Source organism: Denticeps clupeoides, chromosome 12, assembly GCF_900700375.1.
Source record: "Denticeps clupeoides chromosome 12, fDenClu1.1, whole genome shotgun sequence".
NCBI lineage: Eukaryota > Metazoa > Chordata > Actinopteri > Clupeiformes > Denticipitidae > Denticeps > Denticeps clupeoides.
In genome coordinates, this window is record NC_041718.1 from 9,338,284 (window position 1) to 9,358,116 (window position 19,833).

At 43.7% G+C, this 19,833-nt stretch overlaps 1 protein-coding gene across 5 annotated transcripts in view; it reads right to left on the reverse strand.

Annotated features, from left to right (window-relative positions):
* kaznb (kazrin, periplakin interacting protein b) overlaps positions 1 to 19,833 on the reverse strand; it is a 107,407-nt gene that overhangs the window by 40,928 nt on the left and 46,646 nt on the right. The window lies entirely within an intron of this gene.

The following is a 19,833-nucleotide window of genomic DNA, read 5'->3' on the forward strand; positions in this document are numbered from 1 at the left end:
ATACAAGCCTCATACCCCTCCCACCTCCCCTGTTCACTCTAACACGCCTAGACGACACTCTGCCATGCCCAACGAGACAATTACAACAACAAATGGTCAGATCATTAATGAGAATTAACACCAGGATTATTCGGCGGACTCCACATGCTCATAGGCAGCTGAAAAACTTTCCGCCCGCTCCCTAATTAAACGCTCTGCAGAGATTTGGTGGAGGTCACAAAGGAAGCGGCACTAACTGGATCTACTGGCTCGTAGATCTGATTTCTGGACAGTCTGTCTGTTCTTCAGGGCAGGCTTTGTATGGTACATTCTGACGCTCGGTTGGCATTCCCAACGCTCACAGAAAGGAATGGCTTTTAATGCCACTCAGGCCTGACACACGTATGAGTTATGCGAAGTGCAGACAGCGGCGTCCGACAGAGTGATTGATTTAACCTCCTTACGAGAGATAAGTGCACCAGAGCTCACTGTCAGCATCCACCTTCACCTCCTGGAAAGGCCAACTCCTGCCTCTCCCAATCTAACCCTGGCCATCTTCCCTTCCGTTCAGACTGCGACTCGTACAGACAGCTTCAATAGAGATCAGCGACAGTGCTGATACGGCAGATATCACTGTGGCTTCATACGTCTAAGATCATGGGGTTGAATCCTGGCTTTGGCTTTGTGAGTGTGTGCTCTTCCTGTGTTCCTGCAGCTTTCATCCGTGTTCTCGGGTTTCTTCCCACAGCCATGCACACTGGGTGGATTGATGACTGGCCATAGGTGTGAGTGTATGGGGTGTAAAGTGTGTGTGTGGCCTGTGGTGGACTGGCCCTGTCCTGACCCAGTCTTCCAGGACAGACTCTGGCTCCTGTGACCCTGATATGAATTGTGTGCAAAGTAAGAACTAAGTGAAGTGAAGTGAAAATGATTGTCATTGTGATACACTGTGTAAAAACATGTGTTCTCTGCTTTTAACCATCACCCTTGGTAAGCAGTGGGCAGCCATGACAGGGGCACGGGGAGCAGTGTGTGGGGAGGGTGCTTTGCTCAGTGGCAGAGCTTCCTGGACCACTAGGCCACCACATACAGCAAATGTCATGAACAGATGACATGGATGCTTAACATTGAACATGCACACTGCTGTGAACTGAGAGTTCAGTACTGAGAGTGAGTGGAAGGTTGAAGATGAAACAAGAAGCAATGGTGATGGACTTTTGCGGTTTCAACAGGATGAATTTTCTACGTCATGTAGTTCAGATCAGTTTTACCAGGCAGGGTCACTATTTAGCTGTCCAGGGGGTCACACATGCAAACCCAGAACACATAGATGGCTAAAAGAATGTTTTGATTTTGATAATCCAATAACTATGTCTTGTGTCAGTACTCCACAGTGTAAAGAACTGTGGCTCCATCTCCCCAGTGGCAGGACTGAATTCCCACCGCGGCCCTGTGTCCCTGAGTCTTGATTAATTAAGAGTGCCAATTTTTTAAGAAAGATTGCACCAAGGGGTTCTCAGGAGACCATGCAGAGCAGCTGGTGGAAACTAAGATGGAAGACAAATAGACTGCAATATGTAAATAAATCTTCAAAAGGTCAAATGCAAATCCAAAGGCTCTCTGAGCATGCTGGGGTGAGTTTCCAATGTCAACGAAGAAACCTTATTTTCTTCCTGCACTCCTGCAAAATTACTGCCATCCATCTACTTTTAATTACTCTTGTTCGTTATCCCAGAGGCTTATTTTGGTCTCTGGGTTGGACACCTCCCGCTTTGAAATAGACCTTTGAGGGAAGCGGAGCTGCGCACCCAGCTCTGAGAGTGGGTCAAAGTTATTATTGTCACTAGAGTGAGTCTGACAAAGATAAAAAGCTTTGGGCTGTATGCATCACTGTAAGCCATGTTTTGGCTCAACATCTGAAAGCTTAACTGTGGATTTTAATGGAGCACCTCCTGCTACAGTAATAGCACCAGTAAACTTACCCATAATACCAGTCCATACCCATAATACTGTGCAGCCGGGATGGGTAGCAACAGGCTACACTTACTTAAGTGGCACTTACAGCAACTGTAAAAGGTGTCTTAATGTAGGGTAGTTGCATGGTATTCATGTTGTCCATCTCGACACTCTTTACCTTATTTCGCGTTCCAAGACACGGATGTCAAGACATTTTATCAACGATATCCATCTATTTACAGTGGCCATGATACTGCATCTCTGTTCATTTGTCTTGCCACTTTTATCAATATAAAATATAAAAAAAAACAATGAAAGAAAGAAAAAACACGCTAAGACAAAACCTCATTAGTCATTTGCATGATTACTTTCTTCAGCGTAACAGTAATTTTACTTGAGCAGAGAGTACATAATTGAGACAAAAAGATGAAAGATCATGCAGACACACAACACATACACAGATGAACACTTACAAATACTGTGACCCCCTCCAAGTGAGGCCTACATTTAACTGCAGCTTTTCTGCAGCGTACCCGATGCACGGCTGTTGCCAGGCAACTGCTGCTTGAGAATCCATAGGCTTAAATTTTAATCCCCTTTTCCAAAAAGAAAGTGTCAGAAATGAAAAGGGAAGCGAAAGCTAACAGAACATTCCATAGTTTCTAAGACAACGGATTAAGCGTTAACGTCTGACATGAGGCAGTAAAAAATGAGAGGCGGGCATTGAATATGTCTTCTATGGAATAGCACGACCAGGATGCTGATCGACCCATGTTAGATTATGCAGCTTTTATTTAAGCAACATTCTGTCACATCAAACCCTGGCCCAGAAATGTCTCCATAATTTTGGTTAAATGACACTGGGGGAGTGCAAAATCATTTTTTTTAAACGGGCTTCAATGAGAATAAAAGACACAAATTTAGGAAGTTGTCCACTTCACATAAGACTGAAAGACACCTCCAAGAAATCTCTCAGGGGAGGGAAAAATAAGTTAGCGTCAAATGCTACTGCTGGTGACTGTTTAAGAACAATGAGTAATAATGCGACTGATTATCCGCACCCTAAAATACACCAGTAGTGGCATCCAGAACAAATCTGACTCTAGTCTCGAATGTCCAAAATACCAATGATACACCACATATACCAAAGACATAGGACAAAGCCAAGGACATAGTCAGAGTTACTGATCATTATGTTTGTAGAGCCCACCTTTACCTTCCAGTAGGTCCACTCCAGATCCCTCCCATGGAACGCAGCTCGGCCGGACCGTCACTTTCTCGGCCCAGTACCATGTCTGCTCCATCTCTCACCATCTTCTCCTCTGTCTTGGATACAGAGGCTCCTGAGCACTTATCCCAGATGAGGGATGAGGCTTACCATAAATCTCTCTTCTCCTTCTGCAATCGAGACACACCCAAACATCTGCCCCTGGGCCCCTCCCCACCAGAACCCCGCACTCTCCCCGCTGCCCTGCTTGGTGCCTGGTGCTGGCAATAATGCAGCAACATTTGCAGCAGATGGCCTGTGCTTCCGCTCTTTGGGCCTTCCCATGAATCTGACTCCCAGAGAATAAAACAGGCAGACTGTGGTGTTGACCAAATACAAATGGATCAATAAATACAGATGTGGGAAATAAGTAAAACCAGAACAATTCAGCAATACAGTCAGTTATTCATTTACTTACATGGATAAGTATGTTACAAGTGTTGAACTCAGAACCCTATTCATGCTTCAGCTCATGGGCCTGTGAATTACCTGCCTGGGAAGACATCTTTCAAAACTACAGTAGTGCCTCTATTGACACAATTAGGCTAGGGCAGTACAAGCTGCAGTTTCCTCACTCGTCCCCCCAGAGACGACGCTAGAGAGCTCTGCACAACCAAAAACCAGCTGGGATCAGCAAGGTCTCTGACAAAGCTCTGCCATACAAGGGTCTCGTGCCAGCAGCAGTGAACTAGTTTTAAGATACTGCAGGTTTCAGTACCATGTCGGTATTGTGGTAAATTTTAGAATCAGAATATCTGGTTAAAAAAAGACAGCCCCCCCCCTCAGGAAAACTCCCCTGTCCTTCACCTGTTTATCTCCACCTCCCTGGCCCCATTACCCCTCTTGTTGGTGGGTTAGATGGCACTGCCTGCAGCTGCTGTGGGCGTTTGAGGGCAGGGTCTGCAGAATGTGTCCTGCACTCTGGAGGGACAAAGGAAAATGAACCGGCTCCAGTCTGACAGTCTTATAGGCTGAGTTTAAGTGGCTGTCTTGTTTTGGTCCTTTGGCTTCTCCAACAATCAATCTCTGCAGGTCCCAGAACAGTCGAGTGACGCACCCCCCCAACAAACCCCCCCCCAAAAAAACAAAAACAAAAAAAAAACAATGTTGTTTCTACTGCAGGAGGATAAGAGCAAAATCATTTGAGTTCTGTGTCCACGAACTGGATGGTACCTCATATAAAGCAACATGATACTAATCATGTAGCAATTCTGCTTGTCACAAACAATGCATGTAGCATTAGTGAGAGGAGGATGAGATAGATGGAGAAAACCAATCATCTGTTCTCCTCCACACCTGCCACCCACTAGACTTTTTTTGTGATATATATCATGACGGAGTGGCCTCCTCCAGTCCCCTCAATGAAGCCAATTACTGCCTAAAATGCACATTACCGCACTCTCATTACCTGCCTTTTATAATTAAGCAGGCCCGCATGCCGCCATCAGACCTGCGGTGTGCGCTGGGGTCTGGGGACGCCCTTTCATAAACCCCATTCACTCATCAATTAGTCAAGAGGCAGCGCGGCAGCCTCGAGCTGAAGAGGCACTCTGCACAAACAACGGGTGCGGGATCATCAAAGGCGAAATTCTGCTTAACAGACACAGGAAAGCGCCAACCCCCCCGTAAAAAGACCACCAGGGGATGAAATATTTATGAGAGTTTTTTTTATTCCACCCCCTCCATGCACATGTGCAGGGGTGCAAAGGCCAAACCAACTTTGGACAAAACTTTGCCGGGCCTGTGGTAGCCGGACGGGGACGTACGTGGCTCCGCATGGGAAGTACGGAGCTGACCATTTCGAAACCAGGCTTGTATGCAAGGCAGTCGTTGTGTTTATCTCTCCCTCTTTCACCCGTTTTCTTTATCTTTCATGCTCCCCCGGTTTCTCCATTCTATATCTCACTCCTGCCATCTAGGCAACAACAGAGGAGACGGACCACAGCCAAAAATATTTTCCCAGCTAACAGAACAAATACCATCTGTGCTGGTTAGGGATTATAAATCAAGTTTAGACAGTGCTCTTGTTTAAAAGGCTCTCTTGGACACTTGGAAGGAAGAAGTACAAAAATAAAGAAGCAGACAAGTACAACTGAAAGAACAAAAAAGAGTGGACATGGTGCCTGTGATCTGGAACATTTGATGAAATCTACCCTCACATCCTGCCATGTCCACAGAACCCACAGCGTGTTTTGAGAGTGTTAGTAAAACACACTGAGCCACATCCCACCCGGGAATTAAAAAAGAAATCGCCTTAACATTACCGACATCCTCTTTTCCAGTTGGTTACAGGCTAGAACAAAATCAACTCGTGTTCGTAATTCAACACATCTGGGTCTCCAAACCTGCAAAACTTCATTTAAACAGAGCTACAGCTATAAGTAGTTAGCCAGTTATGTTTTTAACACTGGGCTAGGCCAACATTACTTATAAGAGCATCAATTGATTATTACAGCCTGCCGTGTCAATTTATCATCGTTAATGCCATTGTAACAAACTGTTAAAACTGCATATGGTGGGTGTGTAATGACGTGTGAAAATTGTGCCTCCTGCTTTTCTCACATGACATGACCATGAGACTTCTCCAACTCCATTTCATATCATGCATCACAGCTTAGTTTGAAGAAGTGGAAAAGCTATACTGCTATTCATTCTTACTGTAATAATCTTTTCACTTTCACTAAAGCCTAAGGAATCCGTACCACAGAGCCGTTATTTATTATTCACTAACTACATTTTGTTAATGCAGTAACTTAATGGAACAAGCATCCTAAAGATAATTGTGTTAAATGTACAAAATGCACATACTTTTGTTCTGAAGATCATGAAAAGGATGCTGTTTTTAATATTCATAATCTGAACTGTTTCTAATCTTAGATATTGAGCCTGTTCTTTTCCTGAGGTAACCAATGCTACATTTAACCTACTGTCCATCCATCCCTGAGGAATACTTGACATTGTAAATGTTTTATATTTGTCACTCCTCACTCACGTTGCATGAATTTCTTAATTCTGGCATGGAGAGAAATTTGAAATACAAATAAACAACAATATAAATAAACAACAGCTCAATATCTCTGACACATGTAGGTGAGGGAGTGTTACGAATCCTATCTGAAAATGGGAGGGGAAGTACAGTATCTGACTTCATATGGCATGTTTGGACTCCATAAGTATATATACTATAACTGTACTGAAAACACCGCCATATCAGGCATGATAAGCACTCGAGGATCCCAGGGAATCTGTGAGTGATTGCATTTAGGGAAAGAATAGGTCTGGCGCTTCCGTGAGTGTGTGGATGCGGGAGAGAAAATGCATTGTGTGAGCCATTCATTAACACAGCATGTCGGTTTACTCGTATCAGTATAAAGTGTTTAGCTCTGTAAAAACAACACGCCCGTCTGGGCACTCAGCACGTGTCTCCAGTGCATGGAGGAAGAGCCAAGCCAAGCAGCATCAGAGTCAGTCAGAGAGAAGAAAACATCTTCTGGAGCGCTATGTGAAAATATAACTACCCACAAAATTGCCAATTAGGCCCGTTGTGCGCTGCAGATGGTTGCTGTTTTATAATTCAAAATACCCAGAATGTGAGGCAGCGACACTGAAGCGCACTGATGTTCCCCAGATCTCAAAGGCTTTCTGAAAAGGCCAAGCTTTGAACCGATTAGAACAGAGCTGCGCCTATGAATTGATCAGTAGCGAAAAGGTCACAGAGAACTGGAGAATACAAAATGACAGGTAGAACTGAACAAAAAACAAGGGGTGTCTCTCAAATGTTTTTGCCTGTCTTATGAACTGAGATACTGACAAACTGGTGACATATCATAAAATTACATTTACATTTACAGCATTTATCAGACGCCCTTATTCAGAGCGACTTACAGTCAGTAGTTACAGGGACAGTCCCCCTGGGACGCAATGGTAGTAAGTGGGGTTTGAACCTGGGGGTTCTGGTTCACTAGGCTACTAACACCCTACTACTAGCACCCAAGATTACATTACATTTATGGCATTGAAAAATCACCTTAAACCAAAGTGATATATTATCAGTAGTTACATGGACAGTCCCCCTAGAGTAGCTCAGGGTTAAGTGCCTTGCTCAGGGGACACTGTTCAGGAGGATAATGTAAGGAGAGCTTAGTTCATTTAGGGGGCTAACATGATGAACATGATGGTGCGTTGGTAAGAACACAAGGATGACTATGAGATGTAGGTCAACGAAATGTATGCAAATCCCAGGCAATGATTATTTCAAACAAGTGACTAAACACTTGAGGTTGCTGGGATTTTGAAGCAATATCAGCGCTCGCGGCACCAGAACAGCAGTGCACGTGCATCTCCTAACATCCAAATGGAACTACTTAATAAAAGTCCTGGAGCATTACAACAGCCGCCCCCAACCTGGGATTCCAGCGGATTGGATCCACCTTGAGACAGACACAGTACGTGTGCTAGGCTGAGGCGATTATTTTATATATAATGATCTTATTTATAATCTGAGGAATGGCAGTTGGAGAGATGTACCTGAAGTACCTGGATGTCTTCACGAACGAAGCGGATGCATTTGAGTGCCCTTTAGAGCCAGACACTTTGTAGCTGTTGGCAGCAGGATTGCGAACTTGTCCAAGGTCTTCTCCCTGTGGCGTATGAGGACTTGGACAATCTTCAGCATGACTCTGTTCCAGACTCCAGGATGATCCAGGTAATGGGTTTGCGAGGTCGAGTTAGTTAAACAGCTCTCCTCTTTCACTGCCTTCTCTATCATGAATCTCATGAATGTAACTACACATGGTTCAACTTTTGCTTTCAGAACATTTTCTTACAACTTTGTAGATGACATTCTATAGTCTGTAACAAAGCTAATGCACTATGGCTCACACTCTTATCCAAAACACCGCTGTGGATGATGGGACAGGAACAAAATGAAAGAACCCAAGGGTAGTGCAGACAGCCATAACAAGTCTGCCTGTTATAATTAAAAATAATTAATTTTGCAAGCCCAAATATAATTTTTTCAAGCCCACTGTTCATATTTGCTTTTAAAGACATATCACTAACGGGTATAATGTGATATGTACATATTTACCAAATGTTCAAATTGGAGTTGCCATTGGAATTACAAAATTCAAGAAGGTCTTCCTAATGGTATTTGGCCAGGTGCAGGGACTGGTTTATTGCCATAAAGTTGCATAGACTAGGCATGGATGAATGAAACCATACATTTTATTATTCTGCATGCAAATGTGAAATTGATGACTTCAAAAAAAAAAAAAAAATGAAGACGACTGCAATTTTTAAAAAATATCTGAAACTTCATAAGGGCTCATCTTCAAGGTTTTTTCGTAATGCCATGGAATTGAAGTGTGCCTAAATGCATTCTTATGTTAAATGTACAGCTATAAATGTTTTATTAAGTCTGCAGGCTTTGGGGTTAGAGCAACGCAAAATATCAGCGTCCACAAAGAGGAGGCCTTTCATTTAGGTCACTTATTAAGAGGTGTAAAATATGTTGCTTTTTCCTTTCCTTTGTTAGCTTTAATAAATCAATAAACCGAAAGCACTGTCCTATGCTAAGATCCTGATTGCTACTCCAAGTGCCACTCTTGGCAAGAGTCACTCTTGGATTTCAACCTTTGCACAGTAGGCAGTTGGCTCAATATCCCTTAGAGGAAAAAAAACATGTTTGCTGAACTATAAGGTAAACCTCAAATATCACGTCCTTTACAATTCCAGTCAAATGTCCCTCTCTCCCCCCAGTTTTGGTTTTAAGTGGCCCATCTTGTCTCTCTATTAGTGCAGGGGTGATGACTTTTATGGGTTATTTCAGAAATCAATGGCTTCCACTGTCTGCTCCTGCCTACTGGAGCAAACAGAGCCCTGTCTGCTTCCCTTATAGCTGGTGCAATGCAGTGCGCTCCACAGTAAATTACCCTACACTGGGGTTGGGGGGTGGAGAGGTCCAGTTCTTCCCTGGCCTCTGGGTAGATATTAGCCTTATAAAGGAAAAGTAATAGAGCCAGCTTGAGCTGACGTGTAGTGTGCAATAACAATGGAAGAATTTATCCGCACTTCCCAGCACCTTTCAATCTGTGAGGCAGGTAAACACCAACCCTCTCTTCATCTCTCACTCTTTCTCTATTTCTTTGTGTTTCGACCATGATTTTTCTTCCCTGCTGAAACTCATTTTGCTCTCCACCTAAACATCATCCATCTCAGCAACCCTTCGGCATTCATGAAGCAAACACAGTTCAAGCTCCAACTATGCAGGTTTCAGTGTGATATTCAAACCCAAGCCTGTGATGGTTGGCTTTTGCACAGGTTGAAAGTGGAAGAAGGGAGTTCATGGTTTTGGGGGGGGCGGAAAAGAAAAAGAAAAAAAAAAAGAGGAGGCTCCACTCTTGGTCAGGTCTTAGTTCACACCCTCATCCTCAGCCTCCTCCCCAAAACCACACATCCTCAATATACAACTTGAATGTGTTTTATTGTTAAGATGCCAGGAAAGACAATTCTGACCAGTTGATTCCTAAAGAGACACTTCAATAGAATATGTGGGCAAACAATTTCTGAGTCTGTTGAGGCGGAGTCAGAATACGTTAAGGGCTGTGAGTGTCCGTGAAAAACGCCTGTGAGCAGGGCTAACATTGCTTTGCCTGTAGAGTTGGGAGGACGGTGGGAATTATTTAGGAAAAACTGTGTGAGATGTCTGGGCTTAGTGTTTGCATGTCATGCCGATGTTGGCATGCGCCAAGTAAACGCCAAGTCTTGGGTTTTACTATGTGATGCTCTAGTCCAGCATTACGGTCATCTACCCAAGACCCGGTCTGTTTTTTAACAGAGCCATTTGGAGTGACTGGCATAGTTTTTTTTTTTTTTTCTAAAATATTACTTTGCTGGAATGCACACTATGACAGACTGTGTTTCCTCCCAGCATAAAAATGTAATAATTATTAAGGTAGTGTATATTAAGCACAGTGCAGAGGAAAATTCCTAAGAGTGATTGACACGCAACATTCCACTTTTTGTGTCTACAGGTTAAATATTTGTGGCCTCGTAGTTCCTTGTTTTGGAAAAGACCAGCATTATTCCACACAGATTTAAGTGTGCAGATTTTTGGAAATCCCAATCACTAAATCCTTAGGCTTTATCTCAAGAGAATCAGAAGCTCAAACAATTTTGTAAATGATGAGGTGTGTAATTATTCTAATAAAAAAATATTCTAATAAAAACATCCCAGTTCCAGTTTGGCAAGATGGTAACCACAAGGTTAAACAAGATGAGAAATGTTTTTTTAACCATTTCATGTACCAACTCTGGTAATCTTATTGCACTGCATGTTTTTTTAGTAATCAGAATTACTTGTTATGTAGAGGCAAAATCACCCTAAAAGTAGGGTGAAAGTAAAAGGGGTGGTAGGTGGATATCCTGTCTCTGCCTAGGGAATCTATCCTTCCTGGAGGTTTGGTTATTAAAGCCATAAATGAATAGAAATAACACAGAAGATGATTCAGATGAAATGCTGGGCTACAGATACTGGAACAGCAGTTGCATTTCTCTCTCCTTACTGAAAAGCCACACTTCATACCACACCAAGTAATGCACTGCTGCGCTCACTCGCTGTTATTCTCCCACTGCTGTAAGTCGCTGCCACTCGGAGAGCACATTTATCTTGCGAGGTGAAAGCAACAATATGTAACATCAGTAAGCCCCCACTGCCTCTCTCTGCTGGAGCAATGAGGCATTTTAATAGGATGAACCAGGACAGTCAGCCTTCTGCCCCCACCCCCCTTTCTCTCGCACACTCTATCTCTCTCAGAGGGAGTTACGCTCATTTGAAGACAATGAGGATTCAACTCTGCTGATTTAAGGTGAAAACTTCGGGACAACTTCATGACATAGGAATGGCTTGGTAGATTGCTTCTTAAACACATTTATATTTGTATAAATAAACCCCTGGAGACACTCGGGGTTAAGTGTCTTGCTCAGAAAGAGACATACAGAAACATACAGAGACATACAGAAAAGTGGTCTTTAAGTACAGGATGAAAAAACCTTATCAAATTTCTAAATCGCATAACAAAAGAATCAGAATCCAGTTAGATAATAACATTATTATTGTGTTCAAGTGAATTTTTGTATCATTGCAAATATGCTTTTTCAGGGACTGTGGCACATTATACCTCTGGCATTAACATTAATATTCCATGGCAAGATGTGTTACTGTTATGTTGGCCACATAGTACTAATAGATTCTGTGTCTTTGAACACAATGAACAATTAATTTACACAGCAGCAATTATTTATTCCCAAGTGTATTGTGTAATATAATCAGAGGGCACAATTCTTTTTTATAACTGGTAACCAACTTGGCACCAATGTGCATGGGGTGCATGGAAAATAAGGTAGAAAAAATACAGAATAGTGAAGTTCCCCTTTTCTGCTCACATAGAGGTGCACTGACTTTACCCAATTTACAAACCAATTTCTCTCTCAGCGTCCCTTCATTTCTCTCGGGCCTCACATGTACTGCCTCTCTGGCAAGTTTCACTGCACCCTCCCCTAACATGTTGCATATAAATCAACTCCTGCTTGAAGCCTTTCCACATTCTGTTGTCAAAACAACCACATGAAGCTGCAGAGCTATGTCTCTTCATCAGCGCCGAGCAGCAGAAAGGGAACAGAGCCATGGAATGGATCACTGGCCAAATTCGCGGCAGACAGAAACCACCCAGCCCAGCTCCACCCGCCCTCTCACATCCCACAAATCACAGGCCGAGAGTGTTTCCAGCTGTGATCACATTCTCCATTCACCTGTGCCAGGTGGTGCCCGACTGTAAATACTGGATGTGGTGTATTATATTTAAATATATATATATGTGTGTGTGTGTGTGTGTGTGTGTGTGTGTGTGTGTGTGTGTGTGTGTGTGTATATATATATATATATATATATATACACAAACACACACATATGTGTATGTATATATGTGTGTCACACATACACACACAAAACATGTTTCATAGTGTTCCGTGGTGCATTTTTAAAAAATGCTTATTTGTCCTCTACAGGACCCTCCCCTGATCTTCTCCAGATGGAGCCTTTGCATCTGACAAGTCAGACCGATGTTTGGGATGGAAGGCAAGAAGAACTATTTTACACAATCCATAAAATGGAACCTCAGAATCCTTGACATATGGCCTTAATAAACCCCAGGTTCCCACAAAGCAGTATGAGCGATGAGATAGATGTAAAATACCTCATTTCCTGAACCAGGGCCCTGTTGCTATCGTCCAGAGAGAAAAGAAAATATGCCGTGTGTCACTACTTATTGCGTTATGATGAGACGGGGGCCTGGGAGGTGGGCTGTAAAGTGGCATTCAGTACTATATGGCGGAAAGACAAAGTGAGCAAAGAAGACCCTATGGCAGAAAAAGAGTGGGACTGGTCCATGAAACAGACTGTGAGAACCACAAAGCCCCGCCCTACAAGACTGTAGGGGGTTCTACTCTGGGGCCCTGGCCTCTGGGACAACCAGGTTAGCCAGAGGAAGAAGAAAATTAGATCAGACGTTAAGAAATCACAGCAGAGGCAGTGGGAAATACGATTAAGACGACAGAATTGATTTCTCATCCGGCCCAATTTGAGAGCTGAACTGCCATCACATGACGGCTTTTTTTTTTTTTTATCCTTCTCAAATTTTTTATTTTAATGGGAATCCCAAGAACCCGGTATCTAGAACAGAAACTTTTCTGTTCATGTAGTGACGTCCCTGCCACAGCATATTTCTCCACTGCGCCCGGAGCTTCATAAAGGACAGTTTTATGTCACTGATTGCCTGGCATCAGCACTGGAACCATCTGCTGTCCTGGGGGCTCGCTGTCACCAGTTACAGTGCAAGGAAGGGCGCCCCTCGGCAGCTGGAGAACCAGAACCTCCATGGTAAACAACAAGGACCTTTAGCCCACATTGCAGAAATGATGTCTAAGAAAAGGAGGAATAAAAGGGCCATTTCTCTCCTCCATCGCTCGACTGTCCCACGCCGACAGATCCAGGAGGGGCCGTCCCCTTCTGTCTGACAATCATTGTGCAGCGGGTGACAGAGCCAGGCAGCTGGCCTGGTCCTAACAGACTCGTTAATGGGCCTGCCCTCATCACCACGGTGACAGTGGGCCGAGGCGGCAAACAATGGATTAATTATGCATGTCCCTTCCGACACCGGCTATGGCTTGGCCCTGTCAGAGCCTCGTACTGTACTACACGACTCAGTCTTTACAGTCCCTCACGTACAGGTCCTGAAAACACGGACAGCAGGCAGATACAGTTCTACTGTTCTATTCAAGTTCATTAAGAAAGGAGTTTAGGAATGTGTGGAGGAGGGAATGTGAGTCTGTTTGGGGGTTTGTAACGGACACCCCCGAGGTCTTTTTTTTTTTTTTTCCGGGTTACTGCTCTTCGCTTGGAGAGTGAGAGGCCTGCCTGGGGCTATTGTCTGGACACAGTTCCTCTCACGCCGCATTGGCTGCAGACAGGGCGTGGTGTGATGAGGCCAAGCTGCGGTTTTGGAAGAGGGGACTGAAGGCATTGGGGGTGAGGGGTGGCTCCACTTGGGCCGAGCACATACTTTTTCCTTGTAGTGGATACGTGACAAAATGAGGGAGGTTCTGGGAGACGGGAAGAAAGGGACGGGAGGCTAATAGAGAGGTCAAAGTGGGTGATTTTCTATGGTCCTAGAAAGACCATAGAGTAAAAGTAGGTCAGAGCAATACAAGATCAATTTGAAAAATTACATATTTAAAACTGCACACGTTTACAAATGTACCTCTGGCCTCAGGTGCTCGGCTGAGAGGTCCTACCCCCTTCATCGCATTTTCCAAGTGCCAGCCTCCACAGGTCCTGCCAGCATTTGCATAAATCATAAGGGCACTGCAGAGACACCTCCCCGCTGCCATGACAGACAGAACACCCCTGGGCTACACTGAATTTCCTCATGTTAATATGTACGCCCCCTTGTCAAGGCCTTTCTGGACTGTATTTAATACCAGATTAGCTTGTTAAGTGTCTTCGTAAATGAGAATGATAGGTAATGGTGGGTGGTAGTAGCCTAGTGGGTAACACACTTGCCTATGAACCAGAAGGCCCAGGTTCAAATCCCATTTACTACCTTTGTGTCCCTGAGCAAGACACTTAACCCTAAGTTGCTCCAGGGGGGGACTGTCCCTGTAACTACTGATTGTAAGTCGCTCTGGATAAGGGCGTCTGATAAATGCTGTAAATGTAGATGTAGATATGTAGAGAATATAGGGAGTGCAGAATTATTAGGCAAATGAGTATTTTGTCCACATCATCCTCTTCATGCATGTTGTCTTACTCCAAGCTGTATAAGCTCGAAAGCCTACTACCAATTAAACATATTAGGTGATGTGCATCTCTGTAATGAGAAGGGGTGTGGTCTAATGACATCAACACCCTATATCAGGTGTGCATAATTATTAGGCAACTTCCTTTCCTTTGGCAAAAGGGGTCAAAAGAAGGACTTGACAGGCTCAGAAATAGTGAGATATCTTGCAGAGGGATGCAGCACTCTTAAAATTGCAAAGCTTCTGAAGCGTGATCATCGAACAATCAAGCGTTTCATTCAAAATAGTCAACAGGGTCGCAAGAAGCGTGTGGAAATACCAAGGCGCCCCGAATCACATTTCCTCCATAGTATCCTGCGGCACGGATAGGGATCCTTACTGTGTAACAAATGTCAGGTGCGACCTGTTGCACGATCCGGAGATCATCAGAGCTGTTCTCCCTCACGATACCGGAGTTGCCTATGTGCCTCTGTGCCATACAGGACCGTGTGTGACTTCTGCTGTGTCCAGGGCTGCCTTGCTACTGGTGAGTCGGGAGGATTCACGATCTAAGAACAATTGTTGGGATTCAACCGAGTACTCTCTTCAATGCATAGGCATGGTGGATTATTTCTGCAGTCTTGTAACCCCAAACTTTAACTTTGTAAATTTTTTTTGGTCTCTATCGTCTCCCTCCACACCTCGGGTGTGACCATAAGGTTAGGCATACAGATTTTAAACACAAATATGTGACAGAAATCACATTTTTCTGTCTGTGGTGTTAGATCAATCGTCTGTTCAGGAGAAAGCATTAATGAAGCCTTCAGAGGCTGTGTGCTTTGAGCATCTGTCTGAAGAAAAGTCATTCTTCACCTTCGCTCTGTGGACTGCTCTGCAGTTTCAAACTGAGTGGCAGTGGTATAATATGCATTCATATTTTAGAAATTGGGTAATATTTTATATCCTCTGTGCAAAGTGAGCTGCTTTCAGAAGCTCTTAATTAGGATTCTGAAGGTTCCAAAATTACCATGTCTGCATCAACTTCTTGATTATAAAGATAATGAAAATATAAAACTGTATTTCACAAGCAAACATTGCGTTCATTCAATTAAAACTGAAATTGTTTTGTTATGATCCTGACTTCATGGTGTGCCACAGGTCCGTGTTCCTCTAATGTTGGCCCAATTCCCTGATTGTTTGTGTCTGTGTTTATGAGTATAAATGTATCCTGCTGTGCCATGTCCGTGTCTGGTCATTAATTGTTTTACACCTGCTCTGTCCCTGTTTAACCAATTCTGTGTCTTGGTCTGTTGAGTTTCATTAAATCTTTTGTTTGTTAGTCGTACAGTTGCGTCCATTCCTTCCCGCTCTGACCGTTTTCTACTAAATAGGGATAAGAAAATGGCAAAGCCAACCTGTTTTCATTGAAGATTTGCTGACATTATACTTTAAATTCAAGAAAGAAATGCTTCATATCCTGGCACATTGGTGCCAAGTTTTTATTAGTGTCCAGACACTGTAAAGATTTTTTGCACAAAACACAGTATGATGGAGGAAGATCTTCACAAAATTGGCCCACCAGGCCATACTATACAATTACTATAATGTTTTTGGCTCATATTCTTGAAATGTTATCCTATGAAATGCTTACTTTATCATCTTTATCTATTTTTTATTTATTTTATCTCAGGCTCTAAAATGCTGGAGAAGTCCTCATATAATGTGGCCTGTAGAGTAGAGTCGTCACTGGTTCAGATATCCTCATCTCACCCATCTCTCTGCTTTGGTCTCTCCACCACCCACCCTATATTTAACTGTAAAGTGGTTTCTAGCCCACCGCCACACAGCGGTATCTGGACGAGTCGCAAATGCAGGCACTCACAAAGCCCAGCTTAATCTATTGTGCCTATCACCACGAATGAGAGAAGAGGGCACAGATGTCTGCGCTTCAGAGTTTTCTCATTTCACCGTCTGAGGGGGTCTCTCTCCAGGAAACCTTTGCCAGGGCGCCACCGTTTTCTGAGGAGCTCTTGCCGTGGTAATGTGCCAGCACCCATCACTCAAGATAAACTCTGGATGGGAGCTGGACTGTGGCTCTGTGTCTTTAATGTTAAATGCATTCTGAAGGGCTTTTAAATGTATTTCGAGGGGTATACAGTAAGTCGTGTAAATCACGTCTTCTTTTTATAAACACTGTTTATTGTGTTTACTAGTGGCCAAGTAATACACATTCCCAAAGTCGTTTGTAGAATAGTGATTTGCCCATTAGATCCCAGCGCTCTCCAGATGGCATCTGTTGATGTGAGTCAACAATGATGACCATTTACTGAGCTATTTATTATTGAGCTGCTAATTTTTGCTAAAATTGGCCATTTTACACCAAAAAAAGTATTTATCAAATACAAACAATAGTAAATCTGCATATGATAACATGCAGCACATAATTAAGAACAAATGCAAAATGAGATGGAAGCAAAACAACTGATTAATTATATGTCTTTCCAATATGTTCCTTCATCAATCTCGATTGGGTTATGAATGTGTACAATAATGGAAAAAATTATCTCTTAATATTTTGGGGGACTTTCATGTTAACAATAAAAAGAAATATATTAAAAAAAAAACACAGCATTTCTAAGCAAGAACCACAGATGCATCTGTGACTGGGCCTAGAATCTCTCTCCTGCTATTTATAGGCAGCTAGTGAATGTCATACATCAAAAACAGAAATGGATAGGGAAACCCCTGTAGATAGAACCACTTTTGTTACTTTTACCAAAGTAAAAGCCTCCATTAGCTAAGCAAAAGTGAAAGATTCATTGGTTAGAAACACAATACGAGGATGTTGTGTTGTGATGTTCTCCTACAAAAGTCTGCAATCTCATTGCTTAACATTGCTGGAAGGAGTCTATTTTCATATGTTAAACCAAACCCATCTGAATGGCACTTGGATGCCGATAATTCAGAGTCATAAATAATTTAACAGGCTTTGAGAGCATTGATCTTAGAGAGCAAAATGTTTTTATTCTAAAGGGGGAAAGAATATTTCAGCTTGTCTACCCCACCTTCACCATTATCTAAACATGTTAAGGATGACTGTAATGTAGTCCGTTGAGGAAAGGCACATCAGCAGCATTTAGAAATGCTAAGGCGTTGTAAAGCGATGGACTAAGTGGTTGGCAAGTGTGATGATGTCATCGCTTCGTCTGTGAATGTCAATAAGTTCAAGGAGCGGAGGCGCAGGAGCTCATCAGACATGTCACTTTCCCTCGGGTTTCTGTTCTCTGCTGGGTATGACTGTTCTGTACAACCACCATTGTTCTCTGAACATAGGACAAATACAGGCCAAAGGACAAAATGAGAGAAAGTCTTTAGACTACCAGCAAACAATTACCTTCAGGCATCCAACAGGCACTGCTTTTACACAGGACATTTGTCAATGGGAGAGGGGTGGTTCTGTCGTTCAGCAGAGGTAAAACACAGTAAAACGCACCACACTGTGGTACAGGGCATTTATTGGAGTGACTTTATACATACAGGGCAGTCAAACAAGGGCAAAGGCCGGCCTTGGACTGTTACTGGGAAGTCATTCATAAATCATGTAGCATGGACAATGAATGGACAATTGCCAAAAATGCAGACCTTTGCAAAACAGACCCCATGCATTATAGACTGATGCAACGTTATGTAATTTTTTTAACCAGAGATGAACAGCAAAATGCAAGTGTTTTACACTGAGCAGTGTAAATAACTGATTGCATCTCTATCGATCGCTCATTCTCTAAAAGTTGCCTATTGGGACTGTTTGCGCACACAGGAGAAGTTTGCTGCTCTGGTGCAGAGGCTGGCACAGTTAGACTGATTAGAAGGTCCCTGGCGTGTGTTTCCTGACCCTCTTCTTGTTTGTGCAGCTCTTGTATTAGAGCCAGCTGGGGAGGCATGATCCTGCTGATCCTGTTTTCTAACGTGCATGTTGGTTAAAGTCTGAGTTGTCGCACCATGGACAACATTCAACATATGTCTATTAAACTTGGTCTGCAGGGACATATGAATTGCATTATTTTCATAATTGCGTCTTTGGATGTCACCCTAAAAGACACAAACCCACCCAGATAGAAATGTGTGGGACAACTGGATCCAAACCACGGCATCAGAGACGCTCCACAAATAACTTAATTTTTCATTTAAAATGTTTCACCAATTTGCATGTTTATCAAATTTTGGGAAACATACTGAGTCACTTTGATGCAACACACACACACACACACAGCTGAAATGGAGAAAATAAATCTCAACCACACTCTCTGGAATGCTGGTCTGAACCCAGAGGAACTGACTTTGTAAACGGTCCCACGGCCGCTCCCCCTCACCCCGCAGGGCACAGGAATGTGCGTGTGATTGCATTCTCCCCGTTCAGTCTCTGTCACAGCGTGTGCTCGTGTCACATGACCAGCTGGCGAGGGTGAGGTGGCATTACATCACTGTTGGAACTGTGACCACATCTGCCCAACAGCCTCCGCCGCCTCCACTTTAGCGCGCCGGTGCTAACGACACCTGTTCAAATAAGGTGGCTTCCTTAGGGAGGCTTGAGCACTTCACACTGTCCCCTTAACCTGCGAGGTCAGTCGAAGGCAGTGGAGGTCACCTGCTGACTCAAGAGCTCTGGCACTGACACAGCTTCAGTGCCCTCAGGTGCCCCAAAGCGAATTAGCAGAAGCCACCCTAAGCTGTGATTAGCAAACAAGTTACTGTCACCCAGCTCTAGAGTGACAGGATTACCCCTAAAACTATGTGTCATGATGACATATTGACTTGTAGTGAAATTGAAACACAGAAGCACAGCACAGCACACAGTACACAAAGATATGTGTCCTCTGCATTTAACCATCACCCTTGGTGAGCAGTGGGCAGCCATGACAGGCACCCGGGGAGCAGTGTGTCGGGACGGTGCTTTGCTCGGTGGCACCTCAGTGGCACCTTGGCGGATCGGGATTCGAACCGGCAACCTTCTGATTACAGGGCCGTTTCCTTAACCGCTAGGCCACCACTTTCCACCAACACCAGACCACTAATTGAGGAGAAATGTGTGCAACATCAACACGTGCTTCTCACATCTCTTCCTGCAAATCATTAAGTGGCTTCGCTGTGACGACAGCCCTCTCTCTCCCGCCACTACAGAGGCACAGAGAGAGGAAGTGTTCAAGCTGCCTGGGAAACAGAACAAGCAGCAGGACACCCCTTAAAAAAGCCCTCTCCCCCTGTCGTCCACAGCGTTGGTCCCCTCTGTTCTAAATGAC